Source organism: Atractosteus spatula, chromosome 19 (assembly GCF_055471065.1).
Source record: "Atractosteus spatula isolate fAtrSpa1 chromosome 19, fAtrSpa1.hap1, whole genome shotgun sequence".
Taxonomy (NCBI): Eukaryota; Metazoa; Chordata; class Actinopteri; order Semionotiformes; family Lepisosteidae; genus Atractosteus; species Atractosteus spatula.
Genome location: NC_142724.1, coordinates 7,376,939 through 7,397,730, shown reverse-complemented (window position 1 = coordinate 7,397,730; position 20,792 = coordinate 7,376,939). Strand labels below are relative to the sequence as shown.

At 38.3% G+C, this 20,792-nt stretch overlaps 1 protein-coding gene across 3 annotated transcripts in view; it reads left to right on the top strand.

Annotated features, from left to right (window-relative positions):
- Positions 1–20,792, top strand: part of ncoa3 (nuclear receptor coactivator 3) — a 60,158-nt gene that overhangs the window by 10,980 nt on the left and 28,386 nt on the right. Inside the window, exon 2 of one of the 3 annotated variants that reach the window (XM_088937399.1) lies at positions 18,266–18,347. The exons of 1 other annotated variant lie outside the window; for it this stretch is intronic. The gene's annotated coding sequence lies outside the window, so the exon portion shown is untranslated. Of the gene's footprint in view, positions 1–18,265; positions 18,352–20,792 lie in introns of all 3 variants that reach the window. One more of the 3 variants, XM_088937400.1, reaches the window with a different exon arrangement.

Here is a 20,792-nt window from a genome sequence, read left to right as displayed (position 1 = left end):
GACACTAGGTCTGGAGATGTGGCTTTTGTTATCAGTAACATGGAGGAGTTACTGAGCAAAACTGGTTTCTGTGCTATGTGGAGACAATGACCTGCAGTTGGTGACATTAAATACTGCACTGGATTATAAATTGCAGACTGTGTGCCTTATTAGAAACAACATATGACCAGCCCTGTATTTCTTTAGAGACCAGATAATTAAATATTATACAATACAATAGATGCATGTGTACATGAACAAAACAAGCTACTTTTCACCCAAGCCTTAAAATGAACCTGTACGCAGAGTTCATGTAACAGTTCTTAACATTCTGACCTATTAATACTGCAGAGTGGCTTGCATTTTCCAACTTGAAACTGTGACATGAGAAACTATTTGAGAACCTCATTAATTTTTCATCTTGCATGGCAGATGACCTTTGAACCTAGATGTCACATCCGGTGTCTAAGTTAAACTATAGCCTTGTGATGGAGCCAGTCATAGCTGTAATCTGATGCTGACATTCCCTGATTTAGACTTTGGCTTTCTCATACAACTAAAATGAACTGTGAGAGGCCAACCTAAGCTTGTGATGTGACTCTATAACAACATAAATTGGAATTACTTTAGAGATTGTTAGATATGCTATTATATCCTTTCTGTTTTTATAGGTTCACAAAATAAGGTAAAATGGTTATGTTGTTCAGAGTGTTGCCATACTAGTTTGTGATAGTATTTGCATAGAGGAAGAGTGCATCAAGACACATGGCTTGCATATCTTAAGTTTGATGGCTTGTCTTGTATAATATCTACATGCTGGTAATATTGCATTCAGGTCTATTGCTACAGCTTCTGTTTGTTTGTGCGCCTGGAGGAAAAAAGGCATCCAGACTGTCCTTGGTGCAATTTATTGTCAGGGGAACAAGAACCGAAGGTTTTCTCTGGCTGGAGATGGTGAGCTTCAGTGTTGTCTTTTAAGTCTGTGATAAATTTGCTGAAATGCATGGGCACAAGATAAAGTGCTCAAATAAAGGACATTTTGTAGGATTAATGACTGAGATGTCCTCATTATGTGGGGTTTGAGCAGCATTAATAATTTAACTTGAAGAGCGAGCTATGTGGAAGATGGATCTTTTGTGTACATTACCTTTTGCTCATTATGTAGTCATAAGCATCAAACAACATTGTATGTTTCTAACTTCTGCTTAGTTTGTTTTAGTAGTGATTTCAGTTTAAAAAGGGACAACTAATATACCGAGTAAAGTGTTTATCTGTCGTTTTCAGTATGGGGTCATTTTACTGGACGGTGCCAGAATTTTACTTATTTTTGCCAGAATTGTCTGCTAATTTTTAACATTTACTAGTGTATCCCTCTATTTTCAGTTTGTTTTATTAAGTAAAAAAACATGTGCCTTCAGGGGCCCTATTCATGCCTGATAATAATTCTGGGTTTATTTAAGGATGACAGAACAAACGAAGATCTGGGTATTAAACTTTATGATAAAGGTAATCCTGGATGTGCTCCGTGATCTAATCCGCTGGTTAATAAGCATGAATATACATCACTGTTGCAAAATGCAGGTGTAAAGAAAAATACACTAGACTTGCTTTTATTCTCTAATGGTAGTGATGAAATCTTGGTAGTACTAATTTTTGGAGTACACTTACCATCGATTTACGGATGTAATTGGTTCTTCGAAAGCTGTTTGCAAACGTGTAAAGTCTTAAAACTTCCTATTCGTTCCTGGGGTGTAGAAAATCACCTAAGATTACTTATATTTGCCCAGCTATAGCACTGAAAAGTTTAGGATATGAGACTATTGCTATTTATGATTCCTCATTACACTGTTTACCCTAGTACAGTAGATAAATATGAACATTCTGTGAATGTATATGCATTGTTGCGGGGGGCTGTAGTGGGAAGTCATGCTTTGAGGATTGCAGCTTCCATTTGGATACAAAGGATGCTCCTTTGTTGAGGCAAAAGTCACTTAACAGCAAAAAACAGGTATGAAAGCGCATGTTTTGTTGCAAGGAAAATTTGGAATCCAAGTATTCAAAATCAAGGAATGGGTGTTATCGCACAATAGGCAAAGTGAAGTTCACCCCATAGGATTCCTGATTCTTAGATTTCTGTGGTTGGGGGGCAATGGCTCTTCAGCTGTTAGATGATTTCTGTGACTTGATTCTCAATGATGTCTGATGATGTTGCTTTTTCATTACTTCTAAGCATGTATCTAGGCGAGAGAGGTGACAAAAATGAATTACCTGATGTATGCTGTTTGTTTTAAAAATATATTTTGAGTTACATTTTGAAAGCCCAGAAGAAGACAATATACAAATTAAAAAAACTAAAACAAAGGGAAGTTCCTTTTCTTTTACCCTGCTGTCTTGCAGAACAAAACTAGCCATTTACCTCCGTGCACGTATATCAATCGAAGCTGATTGCTTACAGGATTTATAGGAAGACACACCCTTCCCTTTTTTGACTTTTTTTTTGCGAGACCTATATAGTTAGAAAAACAGCATGTCAAATCACTTTTATCAGTGAAGTTTCTTTTGAAAACAAAATACTAGACCACCTTGGTTACATCTATGTATTTAGTTTATTCTCCGTTTCTGGCCAGATTTTGTCCTTCCCTCAGTGCAAAGGGGCAAAGCAGCTGAAGTCCCTCTGCATGCCAGGAAACACCCAGTGATGATTACAGATGTGATTCCAAGAAGCATGCAGCTGGAACTTTGGGCATTCTGCAGGAAGTGTGACCTCGGTTTAGGAGAGAGCTGTGGAATGCTGGTTAGGATCTTGGTGGCTTTGATTAAGACTTCTGAGCTATTTTATTACTGTGAGAAGAAGACCCCTTTTAACTTTTGTCCATACTTTTTGACACAACTGTCGAATTTAAAAGCAACTTGGCATTGTGTTAAAGTAAGAGTGGGGACTCTGAGGTTTAATTTAGCTTGTATTCTCATAGCTGTGCTGCAAATTGTGACAAGAAAATATTAACCAAGAAACAGTCTTGGGCATTGGATTCTTTTCATCATATTTCATTGTATTTCAAAAGGCTATGAATTTGGTTTTGTTGTGCAGTAATGCAGTTGAGTGCCAAAGTCTGTGTCATTTACAGATGAATATTCAGTTGACAGTTTGTTTTAAAATATTAAACTTTGATTTTCGATAAGACAAAGCCATGAATGGTTTTGGAAGTTCAAGACAAAGATTTGAAAAGCAGTCTCAAGCAGAAGAGAGCAGTGTCTCCTTGCCCATTTCTGAGCCATGTTGAATTAATTCCTTATAGAGTGCTGGATGGCTTGTTAAGTAGAAAGCCCTTTGCAGGTAAAATTTTAAAGCGGCTATATTTGTAAACGAAGACTCAGTGCCTGATTAGACCTTACTTTGACCTTGCCCTCGACACAAGTGAATATCTGGTCTCTTTGGAATTTTCCAAAAATAGCCAGGTCAGGTTGATGCCACATGTATTTACTGTGGGTCTTTGACAGTGTCCTGATGTCACATTACAGAAAGGAAAAGTCAGCCACCAAGGTTTTTGGGTTATGGATATCTTTCGTGTAAATGTTCTTTTATCTTTTTCTCTGTGCTGTTTTAGGAATGCCATTGAGTTTGGCGCAGGTAAATGTGTTAGTTTGTTTGTAGTGTACATCTACGTATTGGGCTCTCATTAACCAGTATTAAAGAGTTTAAAGGGTTTTCTGTCATTTGCCAACTTTTCTTTTTGTATATATATATATGTACCTAACAGTCAAATTTAAAATCACATAAGTAAATATTACTATATGAAACTGCCCATAACTGTCATTTTATTTTTATATTAAGTTTTTTTTCCTTACTCTTTCTCTTCATACTATTATGTTCAAGTGGTACTGGCTCACCTCTTAACAACCTTCTATTTCTTATAAGAACTTGAAAGTCTCCATTTGTCAATATGAGTCTATTTTCATACTTGTGCAACTTAGCTTTTATTAAGATTGGTATTGCAAAACTTGGGTAAACCAAGTTTACCTCAAATTTCACTCGGCCTCTGGCACCTAAATGGTAGAAACCGCTCATAGTCCACTTTGAGTTTCTGCTGGAGTTGGTAGAAGATACCCAGATATCCAGTATTTTCTTTTCCACTGCATTCAATACTTCCAGTGGCAGTCAACTAGACTAGTGGTTTACAGGTCTTTAAACCTGTGGGTAATGTTATTGTATGCAAATGATGTTCTTGTTCATTGCTACTAGCTTTAAGTAGGTCCATAAATCTTATTAGGTTAAATTCTTTAGAACTCTCCTGTATTGAGCCTCTTTATTGATTTATGGTTACTGCACAAAAACACTCATGTGGCACATGATTTGGTTACAAAATGGAAATAAAATGAGGCATTTTTGTCAGTATAGACTCAATTACTGCTCTCTAATTATCTTGCTGAAACCTCCATTCACAGTGCATACTTTTTTGACCTTCCATACGTGTAGACTTAAAAGTAATTAGAAAACAATTTTAACAGCAGTCTAGACTGGCCATCCCAGGGTATTGGTGGAAAGAAGACTTTTCAGTACTCATAACTACTGGGATAGGGTTAGAGAAGACTAGAGAATGAACCAGAAAGAGACTGGAAGATGAATTGCCACTGAATAAAATCATCGGAGCCTTTTTTAAAGGAAGTGCTAAGACCTTTAAATGTAATATTGAAAGCTTGCCCCTTTCCTGTCTTTGGAAATGTCTATACTTTCCTTGCTGTGGCTCTTCAGATATTTTGCCACACAAAATTTTGCTTTGAATGGGATGTTCATCATATTGCTAAAGTTAGAGGGGTTTGCTTATGATGCCGACTTAATTCAGATTACTCCTTGTTCCCCTTTGAGCTCCAGTGCACGTGGTTTTTTTTGCATAGATCTCTGGGATCTTTGTTTTAATAATTCAAGGTTACACTATATATGTGACGCTAATCTTCACATTGGAAGGACATCTCTAGATCATAATTTTAAACATTTCTATTTTCCCAAGATAAAAAGAGATCTTGGATCCTTTTGGACTGCAACAGGAAAACAATGTTGGTTGCAGTCAGCTTATTCCTAGAAGAATGGTTTACAGGAGCTCTTTCTTTGCAATCTATAAAGCTCCATTTTTTCAAGTTGAAAATCTAGCTAAAAGGGATAGATCATTCCTTTGCACGAACGCTGGGTTGGAAAAAAGTGAGAGAGCTGCTTTAGATCTTTGGAGTTAAATTCTTTGAGAGGGTTAAAGTTCAGCTGCAGCAGTGCTGTGCTCTGATTGGCTAAGGAAAGGTGAAATTAAAACCACGGTAAACTTTTGACCCTGCAGAAGCTCTTTAGAAACGCCCAGTGCTGGCGTGGAACAGAATTCTTTCTCTTCCTGTATTTACTTCATGTATTCGTGCAGGGCTGCATGTAGGCTAAGGAGAGGGAGGGAGAGAGAGAGAGAATGGGGCTCAACAGAGAGAAGCAGGCAAGAGGAATGCAGGGTTTTCAACAGCGAGCCATAATTATAGACAGAACTTCTTATTTAAAAGAAATATATAGGAGTCTGGAGTCCCCTAACCATCAGGAGTCAATTTTCACTGCTAATGTTTTCTTTCATTAGAGATCAAACAGTTTGGGACTCTTTGCCGAATTATTTCACAAGCTGAAACAGGAGGGTAGTCATTCTTTTCTATTACCACTTAAATCGTTAAATGGGAATTCGGGGTTTATCGCACATTTGGGCTAAACTAAGTGGAGAAATGCTAATTGATCAAAGCCTCTTTTAACGGATCTTTATTTTGAGTCAATGAATGGCTCTTAAGAGGAAAAAAATGGATGTATAGATGTTTTCCATAAAATGTCTAGCAAAAAACAAGGAGTTCTTAATTAGAAAAGACTGCATGAAGCCCTGGTATCCATAATGAATAGGAAGAAAGAGGAGGAGAGTGAGGAATTTCTCATATTTACCCCAGGTGGCTCCATCAAACTGCAAATCTAATTTGAGTTGCTGCCATATTGTTGGCTCTTCACAAACAGGATTTCGTTAAGTTGCTTTTCATTGAAGACAAATGTCCATTTTGCTTTGCTAGTCCTTGGCTTTCCCCACCAGTTCTTACAGTGTCAGCGTGCACATGCATAGTATTTTCAGAGGAAGGTAAAGTGTACATGGTTTCTAATGCAAGGCAGTGTCGGAAACCTCTTCTTTAAGACTGAGATATAAAGCACTAGAAGTAGGACGCCCACCCCCCACCCCCGCTCCAATGCAGAGCGCAAAGCTTTTGCATCACAGTGCAGCAGCCTTGGATGAAGAGCAGGTAGGAGAGCTGATGTCCCTCCCCACCAGCCTGCTAGGCACCATATGGCCCCTATTGTATGGATTTCTCATCAGCTTTCTTCTAAACATTTTTCTTCTTGAATCCAATTACTTTGCCCTTAAGAGACAGACCATTAGATGAAGAGCCCCTGAGCCCCTGTTAATGGAAGACAAGATGGATACCAGCAAAATAATGATTTTTAAAGGCCATGCAGGGCGTTTTTGCCATTTGATTTTTCGGTATTTAAAATAAAGCTAGTTTTGCACCTTAAAATGTCTTTGGCATGCCGTCTCATATATAAATATGATTAAAAATCTGCAAAATAGTTATGGGTTTTGATTTCTGCTAGTACTTCTTGTGCTTCAGTGTTTTGAAGGTGATGAATGGCAGAATCACAAAGTGTGATTTGGGTTCTTCAGCAGAGATGTTGTGGTAACTGGCACTTCTACTTGCAGAAATTAATGCTTAGCTGTTTTGTTTTTGTTTTTTGGACAATGCAGGATTTGGGATGTGAAAAGGCAAGTATTCCCTTGCAAGTTTCCAGCACTGTACCACTGGGGTTGCTGGGGAAATAGAGAACAGTATCAAGAGCTTGGTTTACCCTTGTCTCAAAACAAACTTCCCCTTAAGATAGAGATTTTCTTTACTTAAGAAGTTCAATGTCATCCATTCATAGATATTTTCAAAGGCAGTACAATTTTTGGTAGTTAACACTGATCTTTAAAAAAGATGTGCACACACCAGGACAGCCAGAAACATCCTGCATGATTTCAGTCTTGGAGCCCTTTTCATTTTTGATTTAGTTAAAATCCGTACTTTGTTTTCAACCTGGTTGTCATGCTTTGTTTCATGTGCTGTTTTCACAACATTCTTTCTGTTTTAGTTGCTAAAAAATATCCAAGGCTGAATTTTGCTTAGGATTTCTGAGTGCATGTGAATGTTTAGTATAGGACGCCTAATTTGGAGTGCTTTTTGTTAAATTTCATATGGTGCAAGAAATGGGGAAAAAAAGCTAATATCTTATGAGCTTCAGTAATGAAGATTTCTGCATTACTAGACAAATTAATTTAAGAATTAAGCTTGTATACCTTTTTTTTCTTGCTCAGTTGTACTCAGTGTGTGCCTACAGCCCCACGGTATTAAACATTTTTTTCATTCTTTGTCCACTATTACATGTTTATATTCCTAGAAAATTTCCCATGTTGTGTTCATTTCTGTGCAGATCTGATAGACTTCAGTATTTCAGTCTTTTTAAGAATAGCGCTGATTCATGGTGACATGTTCCTGGCTTAACACATGACCCTGTGTTTGCACCTCATAGATATGGAGTAGCCTAATGTATCCTGATGGAAATGAGAGCTTTATTTTGAGTCTTGGCAGAAACTGAAATATAAAATAATGAATAATATACTGAATAATATAAAAATGTCTTTCAGATATACATGAAAAGTGAGTCTGTTGTGTGGTTGGTCTTTATTTGCGCAAGAACCCTTCTTCTTTCAAACGACATGACAGTTTTAAGTTAATTTGTTAAGCCTGCATGTGCCTTGGTGTGTTGCATCTTCAGCTAGATTTGAGCATAGATGGTCAGGAATGGTGAAGAAACTAGTTTCCCTTAAGTGAAATCCTTGTAAATGTCAGTCAGAACCCTAGGCTTCCTGTTTTCACATTTGAAACTTAACTGGAAAACTGTTTTCCTTTCAGACATCTGCTGGGAACGTACAGCTTTCTTGGCATCATTTGATGCAAAATTTTAAAAAAAGATCTTAGTTTTACTGTAGTTCTGGGTAGAAGAGATCATATTTTCATTTTTCCACAATGGGCAAAGTCAATAAAGAGAACAGGTGATGATCATGCCAGGTGAATGATTGTAGGTTCAAGGTATAAAGCTGTTGAATTTCAAACATTAGAGCTTTTAGCCAGGTCACGTTCCCCATGGACGGGGGGTGGGGGTTGAGGTGATTCCAAGTCGAGCATTAGAAATAGTTTTTTCTCATGACCTAATGTGAAATTCAACTGAAAAAAGGTCGTTTTAAGTGTTAATTAAAAAAATTATTTATTCATTTTGGAAGTATCTTTTGATGTATATTTTACATATTTTTGACCCAGATACACGAGTAAATTGAGTTAGTTGATCATGAACAATTATACAAATGATACGAATATATTACAAAATCTAGTATGCAATATCAAATATATTGCAAAATAAAGTGTCAGTGAACAATAATGGCAGTATGAGGACATGGGGTTTAAATTGTTTTCTGTAAAAAACGTTTGGTGAAAACCAACAAGGGAACGTTGTATCAAAAAATTGGGGAATCTCTTGGATGTGTGTTCTAGAAGTCATTTTAATTTTTTTTTCCCCCCCAAAGACTGACACAAAGAAAGGACACAGTCGCATGGTGTGCCAAACTATTGATCAGATTACACTGAGTGAAGTGTTATTGTCTTTTTTGCCAGAAGTTTTCTTTCGATTTTTTTTTTATTAAAAAGCCCCCTACACACCTGGGGAGGTTATTAGGGCTGTCGTGTGATGGTCTCTCATTGTGCTGTCCTTGCGCAACTGGCACTGACACTTCTCGAGTCAGGAAGCACTTGAACACATAAGCAACAATCAGCCCAAACAGAGTGGGCAGGCTGCATTGATTGACCTTATTACAGTAATTAGGTCTGAGCTCCCACATGAGCTGCAGTTATCCCCCATTTTTATAGAGGTATAAAATTGCTACCTCGTCTGCAGTTTCATTCACATCCTATAATTAGATTATAAATAGTTGCACCAAATGTTTTGAAACAGTATAATTTTCAGCGAAGGGGTATAATTTTCCATTGCTGATTGAGAATCGTTAACTAAAACCTTAAATTACAGCTCTCTACATTGAGAAAAATACTGCCTGGTCTTTTCTGGTCTTGTGTGCAAACTACATGCCTATACAGTACACGTCGCATGTGCACACACATCAGAAAAGAAACTCCAAAGGTTGCAAGATTTCTAAAATAAAAGGATTCAGAGGAGAAGGTTTCTGAAAGACTGAGGAACACTTAGGTTAGGGAATTTATTTGGGGATGCACATTAGAAGTTTGAGTTTGAAAACTATAATCTTCTCAAATGGGCTTTTGAATTTGAGAATTTAAATCTTATGAGTTCTGTGCTCAGTAAATGTAGGAGGACAAAATAAACTTTAAACCGCTCATTTCTTAAATGTCTGGGAAAGCTCACTGATGCCAATTCCTCCACCAAAAGCAAAAATAGAAATTTCTTATTTAAAAATGTTGTTAAAAATTATCTTCATGTATTTGCATACAGAACTAATAAGACTGTGTGAGTGTTCCCTGCAGTGTTGATGTAAGTTCTGCTTTGTCATGTCACAGAGGGAAGATTTAATAGTAATCTGAATTGCAGGAAAGAACAGCAGCAGTGAGGATTCTTAGCTTGCCATTTTTAACCGGCGTTCAAACTGCAGTGCACTTACCTACAGCAAAGTACTAAGGTCCAGAATCTTTCCTTCTGGATTTTGTCCAGGTGCAATTACACATTTTATCTATTAATTGTGGATGATAAAGACTCATTTGATACAACACATCTGATGTTCTGTGCTTTTTTTTGCACTGCTTGTACTGTCTTTAGAGCAGTAACCATGCATCCCTGTGCTCTTAGGCATTTGCTCTGTCAGAATCCAGTACAGGAATATAGTAGTTTGATGGTCACACTTTTGTGTTTTTCACCTTTGTGTCCTCCCAATGCATTTTGCTTTTTGCAGCCGCATTCTGCTCGATTGTAAACATTAAATTTCAATTTCATGGCTTTTATTCCCCATATTAACCAGTCTGTTATCCTGCAGGTAAAACACCTTATCTAATGGGTTAATCATGAAATAACATGTTGATGCATTTATGTGTCTGTAGCCCGTTATAAATGTCTTCATTCACAAATCAGTACAGTCAAAACAAAATGCTTATGACTGGATGTTGGCTTCAGTGAGGTTCTTGGCACAATTAAGACCATCACAGGAAAGTTTTTGGTTTTTGGAACCTGGCTTCTGGGAGAAGATTATGAGTGATCTCAAAGGCTCTTGAGATATACATGAAAAGTAATGAAAAGGCCTTTGTGGCAATAGAGGGAGGGTTACTTGCTGTTGACTGCTGATGTGTCTGGGTACTTCTACCAGCTGTTAAACATGTTGCTCTTTCAATAATCACCAGCGTTTCCAATAGCGTGCTAAATGAATGCGTTATGTGATTCACCAGGTTCATCCAAATCAGACAGTTGACATGCATACCTGCAATATTAGATCATTTCTGGTTGGGGAAATCACCCTCTTTCAAGTTATTTTTGCAGTGTATCGCTGTACCTGGGTCACTCTCTCCCAGGGTACCAACCTGATGTCAGTGTGTGAGGCACTTAAGTACTTCAGCAGTACAGTTTGAACAGTTGGGTTCAGGTCCCACTAGCAAGAACACAATGCCGAGACAAAGTGAGATGGAAAGGGCATTGAACATTCCCACCCATCTATTGCTGCACTTCCTCAAGTCTTTAATTATTTTAAAAATCGGTCTCAGTACTGCACTGGGCTCATACGAAATGTTACGTCGGCAAGCATCTCGGGCAGGGGGAGGTATCGTTGACCTGTTTACCTTGACTGTACACCAGAGTCACATGTGATAGTAGACCAATTGTCTTATCTTGTTTTGGTCTGAGTCAGGGAAGGACGATCTGCATCCTGGGCTGTGGTTACTGATCTGGGTGCGTTTCACGCTAAAGGTAATTGACACCCACGTGGTCCCCAGTTCTGGTCGGAGTTCCAGTATGAATTCCCCTTTATTTCAAATGTGTTTGGTTACTGCAGGGCGTCAGTGATGTTCACAGATGTTGGCTATGCTCGTGATGTATGAAGTGTTCTTTCAGTTTGGTCCACTTTCTGTACGTTTTTACTGTTCTCGTTGCAGTACTTTCAAAATATTATTTCTGTTCTTTGTAAGCAGCATTTGAAGTGCAGGTTTTCTGAATGTGGAATTCCCCTCTTCTTATGTTTTTGCCTATACTTGCTTTGGTGATGGTGGGGAAGAACACAGCAGATGTCTTTCCACTTCTTTTTTTTTATCCTGGGCTCCTGCTCGTTCCGTTTTAAATCAAAGCCAAACACATGGCGCTCGTCTTCAGCACAGAGACACTTGTCCTTCCCTGAGAAAAGGGAGTAGCGTTCCCTCCCCCCCTCTTTCTTTCGCTAGCGCAGTCCCCAGGCTTGGCAAAGACTCACAACAAGCAACACTAATTATAATGGATAATGGCTTTATTCCTTTGCAGTGATTTTAACAACATAGGTTTCAAAATCTGCACATGTGCACACATGTTCTGCATATGTCTGCGAGTCTCGGCTGAGTTACGGTGCTCCCTGGATCAGGGCTGTCACCCTGCTGGCTGGATCAACCCTGTGACCCTGCTCTATCTCTGTTTCTTAGAGTCACCAGCTTGGCGCCTTCAGTCTTTTCATCATCCAATTCTAGATTTTAACTAGATCTTTCTAAAGTGGCTTATTCTAAAAGTTTACATGTAAAAAAAAATATATAGTTTGTATTAGTTTTTTTAAACTCATGAAGGGAACATGTACTGTGCTGGTAAATGTGGACAGTCTAAATGACAGATTCGTTTTTTAAAGTATGTTGTGCAAATGTAGATCCTTTGGATTTTGTTCGTGTTAAGGAGTTTCTTTTGGTCAGATGGGTTTGCGGTGTCATTACTGTTCCATACATATGAGGTTCCAAACAAAATGTACAGAAGTGTGACATGTGATGGTAAGTCATGCAACTTACCAGAAGCTCCACCTACTCAACCACATAAAGGAAATGTATGAGCAGGCCATATATAGAACCATCCCAGGACAGACAACAGTGTTACAGATGGTCAGCATGCAGTTTAGACAATACTATAAAGGACTAATACTATATATTACTGTAGTACTTCAAACTTGGTGATTACAAAATTGAGTTGCTGTGAGTTAGAATGCTGTTGTGCTGATATTTTGACATTTTAGCTTCTTTAATCCATACACACTTCTACTTTGCTGGAGCATGTCGTGATGTGTTTCAAACATTTGTGGACCATTTGGACAATGGCATGCCAAAATTTGCGTATGACATTTTTGTACATTTTGTGCGAAAGCACATCTGTACCTATTTATGCTTGATGTTAATGAAAGAGCCCTGCAGTGAAACTGCTGAGCCACTCTGGATATTAGTCTTAGCTGCTCTGTTTGACATAAAATGGAAGTCATGACTTTAAATGTTTTGATGGCGAGATATAGGATGGGTTGATATACTGTATGGAAGATTTTGTATTTAACATCTTGCACATTGAATCATTTCCTGTAAGTGTTTCTGAATCAAAACATTTAGACTTGGGAGATAGTTCAGCGAAGATCCTTGATCCTCATTTGCTTTTATCCCAGTCTTTAAGAGATCCCCAGTGGGATCTCTAATCCCACTTCTTATTCTCAATCTGTGCCTCAGAGAGATTTATTGATTATAGTAATGTTGATTTCATGACTTTATTCACTTAATGGGCTTACTGTGAATAAAGACGTGTGAATGCTCGGGGTGGGATGAAATAGAAATATCAGCTCTGGGCAAGCAACAGTAAAGGAAGTATAGTAGAATTAGGCTGCATGCATAGCGAGAAGAATGAATCGGCTTTAGACAAGGGAGATTCCAAACTGAATCCGAAGATGCAAGAGACGACCAACATGGAAGATGGGAAGACCCAATTAAGACCACTACAGGGGTTGTGTTAGGTGCTATGACCGGGAGGCAGACCTTGAAGCTTGGGTTGTATCAAAATCATTTTTGCCTCAATCTAGAATTGGTATAGAGTGCTCTTCAGTTTAATGTCATGTTGGTGTTGTATTTCGAAAGTTGTTTATTGGCTTTGGAAAGGCTGAAACTGCAGTGGATATGCACCATGTCTTTGTGTAAGAGATGGGGGTAAAGGAAAATGGTTATAAAAAATAGAGAAAATCAGATCTCCTGTTTGTTAAAATGATCTCCAGTGTCCACATCTTGGGACAAAGCAGGAGCAGCCATGAATCATTGCGATGGAAAAACAGGAAGCAATTTTTTTCCCTGTACTACTTTCAATGCTAAACTTCTCATTTTTGTAATTAACACATGCACACACACACAGTGTATAGCTTTGGGTGGGAACACGGATGCAATGCCAAATGTTGTTTTTGGCACAGAGATCTGCCTGCAAGTGAGAAACTGAGTCGTTTGATGGTGTAAGGATCTTGGCAGAAAGCGTTTTTTTTTCCCCCCTTTTTCAATTAAGTGGAGTCACCCTCTTGAGTTATTGGTCCCCTCGCTCTTTTGTCCTGTGGTTATTTATATTCTTATTTAGTTTTGTTTAGCGTGGAGCAAAATACAAAGACTGTATCGCACTGCAAGCAAACTGATGTTTAACATACCTGATCTTTGTTTCAGTTTGTTTCTGATTTATTTGCATATGCTTCACACAGCTCATGTTACAAGCTTTATTTCAGGCTCGTTGGAATGTCCTTGTTATTCTTGTTAATCATGGTTGTGTTGTGTCCGTGCACCAGACTTCAATGGAGTGTTACACTAGGAGTAGGCAGTCTTGGAGTTTGCAAGTATTGCAGTACTTTGTGTTTTAATTGGTTAGGTGCACACAAAGGGTTAAACAAACCCCCCTTTTGGAATCTAGTGGATGATTTTAATTTTAGAAAACGCAATGTGGAATCAACTTCTGTCTTCCAGCCTCCCTCACTGAATCAGCGTAGTCAAATCAAAGTAGGTGTTGCTGTGTATAAGTAACTGCCCCCCCCACTGTATCCCCATTCTGATTTCATGCAGGAACTACCACTTTACAGTTCGCTCTGTGCAACAGTGAAAACTGAAAGTCAGTTTAAGTAGTAGAAACAAACAAACCCTTGACCGTAAGAGCTTTTAGAAACCAGCTCCTTAATAAACGAATAAACTTTTTTTTCTGTAGTCAGAATATTTCTTGGTTTTTTCTCCCCCATTTGAAAAAAATGGCAACACTAGTATCGGACCTCGGCCAGTGAAGGACAGTTTTCGCAACTCCTAAGCCTTGTTTTTTTTTTGTGAACGATTCCTGCAATCCATTTTCAAAAATGCAAATGAGCATTTGCCGCGGCTGCTTTCGGCCGACACACCCGAGAAAGAATTGTGGGAAAACCAGTTATTCTGTTCTATTTTTATGTGACAGATTAATGTCTTCTACAAGAAATCAAGGGGAAGGAGAAATAAACCACGTTCTGTAATGTAAATGGCTGTTAAAACCATAAGCCTGCTGATGTAAATGTACTCCTGATGTGCTCAATTTAATATACATGATAAAATATGTATTTTCTGAAGCATTGTGGGACATTTTGTATTTTATTTTACCTACTGTTCACGTTCTTCCCTTGTTGTGGCCGTTCTCTTTGAAAGATGAGGTACAACTTGACTGTTTACATGGTCTCAGTTGGACTGGGTTTTTAAAAGTATAGATGAAAGCAAGTTTGGGTTTTTTTGTAGTCGTTTGCTGCTGAGCTATAGATTCAGTTTTTTATTAGTCACAGTGGTCTGATTTGTTAAATAGAAGGCCAGGTGCCAAATTGTGGCTTGGCACATATTTGCATTTTCTCTAACTGCTGTTTTTGTTTCAGAGCTAAGCTTAGAAAAGTCACTGAAAGTTCAAACAATGTAGCTTTATACGTGTATGTATGGAATGGAAAAATTAAGTACAGCCTTCCTGGTACTGTGCCATTTCCTGTTGAACATAAATGTGCGCGCACTGGGGATGCGGGCATCGATTAAATACTTGTGCAGGAATCGGCTTTGGAATTATTTGAGATGCAAAAAATATTTGCATAAAAACGTCTTTAGCTCAGGCATTATCCCTTTTTCATTTATGAAATTCCTTTATTTTTATTTGCATCTCTGATCAGTGCACTTGCCAAACACAGGGTTCTCCAATCTAGCTTACAACTCTGGGAGAACTGTAGATATCTGCAAGATGGTTGTTACAGTTACTTGTTAATGCAGCACTGGCTTTTTTGTGATTTTTCTCTTCAGGTGGTGTTGGGACCTGCAATGAACTTGAATCATGGCAGATAGTTGCAGATGTCTTTGATTTTGTTTTCAAGCCCAACTTTTATGTTTGTATACCACTCAGGATAGGGAAGTTCTCCTCTTTATACAGCTGTTATAAATGCATAAATCATCTTATTTCTGTTGGTTGGCAAATTATTCCCGAGCCTTTTTAGAGGTTTTAAATTTAAGATTAAAGCAACACCCATGGTAGGAGCATATGTGAAGTTACAATGGGATTTGACATTTCACTGATTTTTGTATTATCAGAACTTAAGAGCCTGCATTCGTGCCATGTTTGTTTTGTAAGTTCGTAACAATACCTTGGGCCAGCTAACAAACATTTTAAAAAGCCTGTCTCTTGAAAATATGAAGGGTATCAACTAAGTTTGCTTTTTTAAAATTTGTGGTTAATTACATTAATCTTTTGAAATCATCTGTTTGTAGACATAATACCAAATAGTACCATGCTTTTAAAATCATTGGCAAAACCATGGCATGAAAGCCTAACCTGATAATTTAACAGACTGATGGGCTTTTAAATTAGTAAGTAGAGGGTTTCTGCTACAGACGCTAATAGTTTAACGGTAAGACTTTTTTTCTTTCAGAAGGTAAAATGGCGTAAATTAGAGTTGCCTCAAAGTGCTCTCTGTTCTGCCTGCAGTACTGTAGGGCCCTTTTGGAAGGAAACTGAGCAGAGTGAAGCTGTAATTGTTTGTGCTGGAGTCTTTGTCTTTAGCCGCGTGAGAAGGTAGTGAGAGGTAGAGGGCCAGAGAAAGGGAGACATAAATATGTAAATGAGGCAGACAATTAGCCATTAGCAGGCTTCCAGGAAGAGGCTGTGCTTGGTGCTGGTGCCTGGGTAGGGGCCATGTGAGTGAACTCAAACAGGATGGTGTTTTGTTGCTTCCTGTTTTTATCCCCAGGAAGACTCTTGAAAGTTGTGACCGGTAGGGAAAGGAGGCTGCTGCTCTGCTGCCCTTTTTTTTAAGGAGCCAGTAGCCAATGAGACTGGTCCAACTGGAAAAGAATTTGGCAGGCTGCCTAGAAAAGCAGGCGAGTGGCCGCAGTGTCAGATTATAGGTAAGGACACTGTTTACTCAGGGACGTGTGGTGGGCTGGTTTGTGTTCGTCTTCGGGGAAAGTTTAGCCACCTGAGGAAGATTACATGTAGACGAGTCCTTAATGACCGGCATTCTGCGAGCACGAACCCATTTTTTCTTTTCTATCTAGTTGCGATTTGAAAGAGAAACTTGGTATGCTGCTCTGTTGTAACTAGTTACCTTTTATCTATTCCACTTGTGTGATTTTGTTTTGACTGTTGTAGGTCTCTAGAATTAAGTAAAAATAGCCTGTGATAATTCTGATAATAAGTAGACACTACCTGTCATTAATGTTGTTAAAAGTTGAGGTATGAATCAAGTCCCAGAATAAAATAGGAATATCAACCACAGTTGAGAAAAGTGAGGTAAATTAGCGGTCACCGGTGGTGGGTTTGAGACCCAGGATCAGACATTGTAGCTTAGTGATAACGTCAGATACTGGATGCTAATTTAAAATGAATTTGGTTATGGAAAATGTTCTTTTTTTGTGACTAAGTTTTTATAATCAATGTAACTACCTACTGCAAAAAGCATAAATACCTCAGCAGCATTAGTGAAAGAAAACAGTTTATACTCTTTGTGTGCATGCTATAGATCTTAGTTGAGCAGTGCCTGTACAGCTTTGCTTTCATGAGCACGACTATTGAAACAGTCTGAATATGTATGATGTAGGTTTGCGCCATTTTCACATTCCGCTTCAACCAAATGTAATCAAAACCATAGCGCCTTTCTTTGCATTCTTGGATTATAACATTAAGCTATTAGATGGTTAACCGATAGCTTTAAAAAATGCGATCTGTGCAACACAACAACCAAATCCAATTGAATCAAGCTTTCCAGAGGTCATGAACTTCGTAGGGTGTCCTCTTTCTTTACTTATTCTGTCATTTTTTGTGTTATGTGCGCCGTTTTCTAGAAACTGTTTTTGGTGGTTGTTATGTTTTCTGTAAGGATTTCATATTAAACATGTTTATTCCTCCTGTCTGCAGTCGACTAAACTGCCCCATTTCACTATGTTCTATAGGCTGTAGTTTTTTAGCTGTAGATTTGAGAGGCAATAACCAGTAGGCAAATATAGGCAGAAAGCAAGCCTGTACTACACCAAGTTGTATGCTATGTGGACACACATGGTCTTGGCTATCTTTGACATGATCAGGAATTAAAATGTGTTTTTGGACATTCACATTTTGCTCAAAACATCCACTGGTGTTATAATAGCAGAAAATTTTATTAGTACAGTTCAGTTCGTGAGAAAAGTCCAGGCTTGTCATTTAGCAATTTTTAATTTGCATTTCTCAGAATCTTGCAAAATCACGACAGATCAAGGTAGACTACATGAGCCGCCAGTGTGGAGTGTTCTAGTAGCTCATCCATCACATTTACCAGTCAGCCTAAATTGATTCTGTCAGGTGTTTCTCATCATTTACATCATTTGTTTCTCTGTGCACATCCATAAGCCCTAAAAAGACTGTTTTTTGTACTTGAAAATGCAGATGTCAGGAGAAACTGCTGTCTTGAAAGGGTAAAATGTTCAGTATGTTCGCTATAAGAATTTCTCCATAAAGAAGGAAAATAATTGAATAGAAAGAGAAAAGCAGTGCAAAATGTCTAAGACTTGTGGAAGTGTGTATTTATGTAATCGACATTTCAGTTCAGAATGGCATATTTCAAATTTAACTAGAAGCCCCTTTAAATTAAATGTAGGTTAAAGAAAGCATGATCTTTAATTTAACCTTTATGACTTGCAGAATCCTTATTAATTTACACTCAATTTTTCATAGGTAAAAAGAAATCCAAATATCTGAGGACCACCCTTGACTGTCTCTATGAGCAATAGTTGGATTGATCCTGTTTTAAACTAAGGTGGGTAAGTGACATTTAAAGAGTTTCTCTTATGGGCACCTTACTCTTTGTACAGAATTGAGGAAAAGTTAGATGTCTTCATTCATGGAAACATGCCAGACTTTAAGAAGTGGACAACTTGCAATCCGGTCCATGATCCATATTTCAAAGAGCCCTTTTGTTTTTAGATTTTAAAGTTACCAGTAAATAACTCTAGTTCTAAATAACGCTAACGTAAAAAAAAGAATGTGTGTTAAATTCATATACGATAGTGTTTGTTATAAGTACAAATCCAGAATTCAACCTAGTCTATAAGTCTATCACTAACCCTGACATTTTGTAGAAGGGCATTGAACCATGCACATCTGTTCACTGCTGTGCGCTTCATGTAAAAAGAACCTTCCTACGTTCAGTTTTTAAAATTTATTGGCTGCCCTTTGGTCCTGGTTGTTGCAATGAGGTTGTCTTTCTGCGGTCTCTTTCAGGATTTTGATCTCCAATCGGTTATTTTTTGTGGAAGATGATAAGTAGTTTGGTCTTCATCCCCTGTGAAGATCTTGTTTTTAATAATGATCTGGGTCAGGCCTTCTTTGAGAGAAAAGACCATATTTTCATAGATCTGAAAATGACATTAGTACATATTTTAAGAGCAAATTTTCATTTACATTTGGACAACATGAGTCCGAGGATTAATCCCTTTGGGTTTCACCCCAGCAATTTTGTTGGTCCATTTACATTGCGAGTGTTGGTTTTTTTCTTTAAACAACGGGGTTAATAAAAACACGCCACAGACTGGTGTTCTGTATGCTTCCTGCTCGCAAAATAGCAGGATAATTTTTTTGGTATCTGAAAGAACCTGGTTGCTGAAGAGGCCGAAATTGAATTATTCTACTCGATCTTACTGTCAGATATAAAGAAACAAAACATTAATCTTTCTATTCTCTCGAGGTATGACAGCCCCTGGGAAATAAATAATAAAGGATGAGGTTCTGTAGGTGGCATTGTAATTTTTGCTCCTGAGATATGACGCACTTCTTACTCAGAATATGCAAGCATACAGATCCCGCCTTCATGTTATTCGAACTGGGGCAGAATATAAAAACATTGATTTAAGATGTAAATGCAATCTGGAAGTAAATCTCGATTTAAAAAAATTAAGCAGTTCCATGGTAACCTGCTAGGTGATTTTGAATTCTTTATGTTGACTAGACTTGAAGGTGGATAGTTGATGGCATGAATTGCCTGAGACTAAGGAGGCTGAGCCTTGATGATGCACTGTGCAATCTGTCTTTGGTTTATCAGGCTTTCATGACGCAGCATGGGTGACTGTCACGATATCAGTGCTTCAGTGCAGTGGGCAGTGAAAACCACTGAGAGAGCAAGAGAGTGTGCACCTGGGTAACGTGTGAGGGGGAGGAGGCAGGGTTGAGACAGGCCAGAGTTCCAGGAAGTGCAGCAAATTGATAAACTCTCACCAAACAGGCGGATCTTCCCAGTTTGCTTAATCCCACCTGCAGAAAAGGGCAGATGAACTTGCTTGTGATATATTTGTCAGGTGGCTTTGTTCAGCTTGCCTTTATAAGCTTGGGAAAGGGTGGAGGGAAGTGGGAAGGTATATTTAGTTAAGGAAGTCGGATCAAAAATGTAACTAATTTCGCTGCAAAATGGGGGGGGGGAATTCATAATGAAAACATTGTCCTGGAATAAGCATGTTTAATTTATGTCTCTTAGAGATTGCAGTGGCCCAAACCCATTTCCTTACATTGCATTTGAAAACATTTTTAGTGCAAGATAATGAGTTGAAGGCTATAGATTGTACTTGCACTGTTTACCAGTGTTCCCCAGTCCTTTCCAACTCACATTTGGCTTAGGGTGAAACAAACTCTTCTGTTTTCTTTTCTTACAATGTGAGGCTTCAGGTTTGTTGTACTCTGAGGAGCATATGAGCCAAAGGCTGTTTAAAGTGTATCAAAAGGCTTCTGTGAGTAAGCCTGGATGTAGAAGTTTAACAAACTAAATCGAACTTGAGCGCTGTTCATTGAAATAACCTTTCCAAACAGCTGTTCCAAATGAGAGGGGTAATTGCTGCTGCTTTATTTTTATCAACAGAAATGATGAAATTAGCTCTGTTCTTTTTCCAGCATGATTAAGTGATGAGTTGGGGAATGAACTGGGCTGCTGAAAAAACAGCAACTTGTATGTTGCCATCTTTTGCAGCCCGCCCACACAGATAACTTCTTCCTGTTTGCGTGTGTGTGTGGGGGTGGGGCTTTGTCAGTGTCCATTGTAATTCAGTTATACAGTGAAAAAGCCCTGGCTTAATACAGATACAATAATAGCACCAACCAGTATTGTAATAAATTAAACCAAAATCTGTACTTTTGTCTAAATGAAAATTTATCTGTTGCAAATATCGAATTCTACTGCAGGCTATAGGTAATAGCTGGATTAAGAAATACACATTTA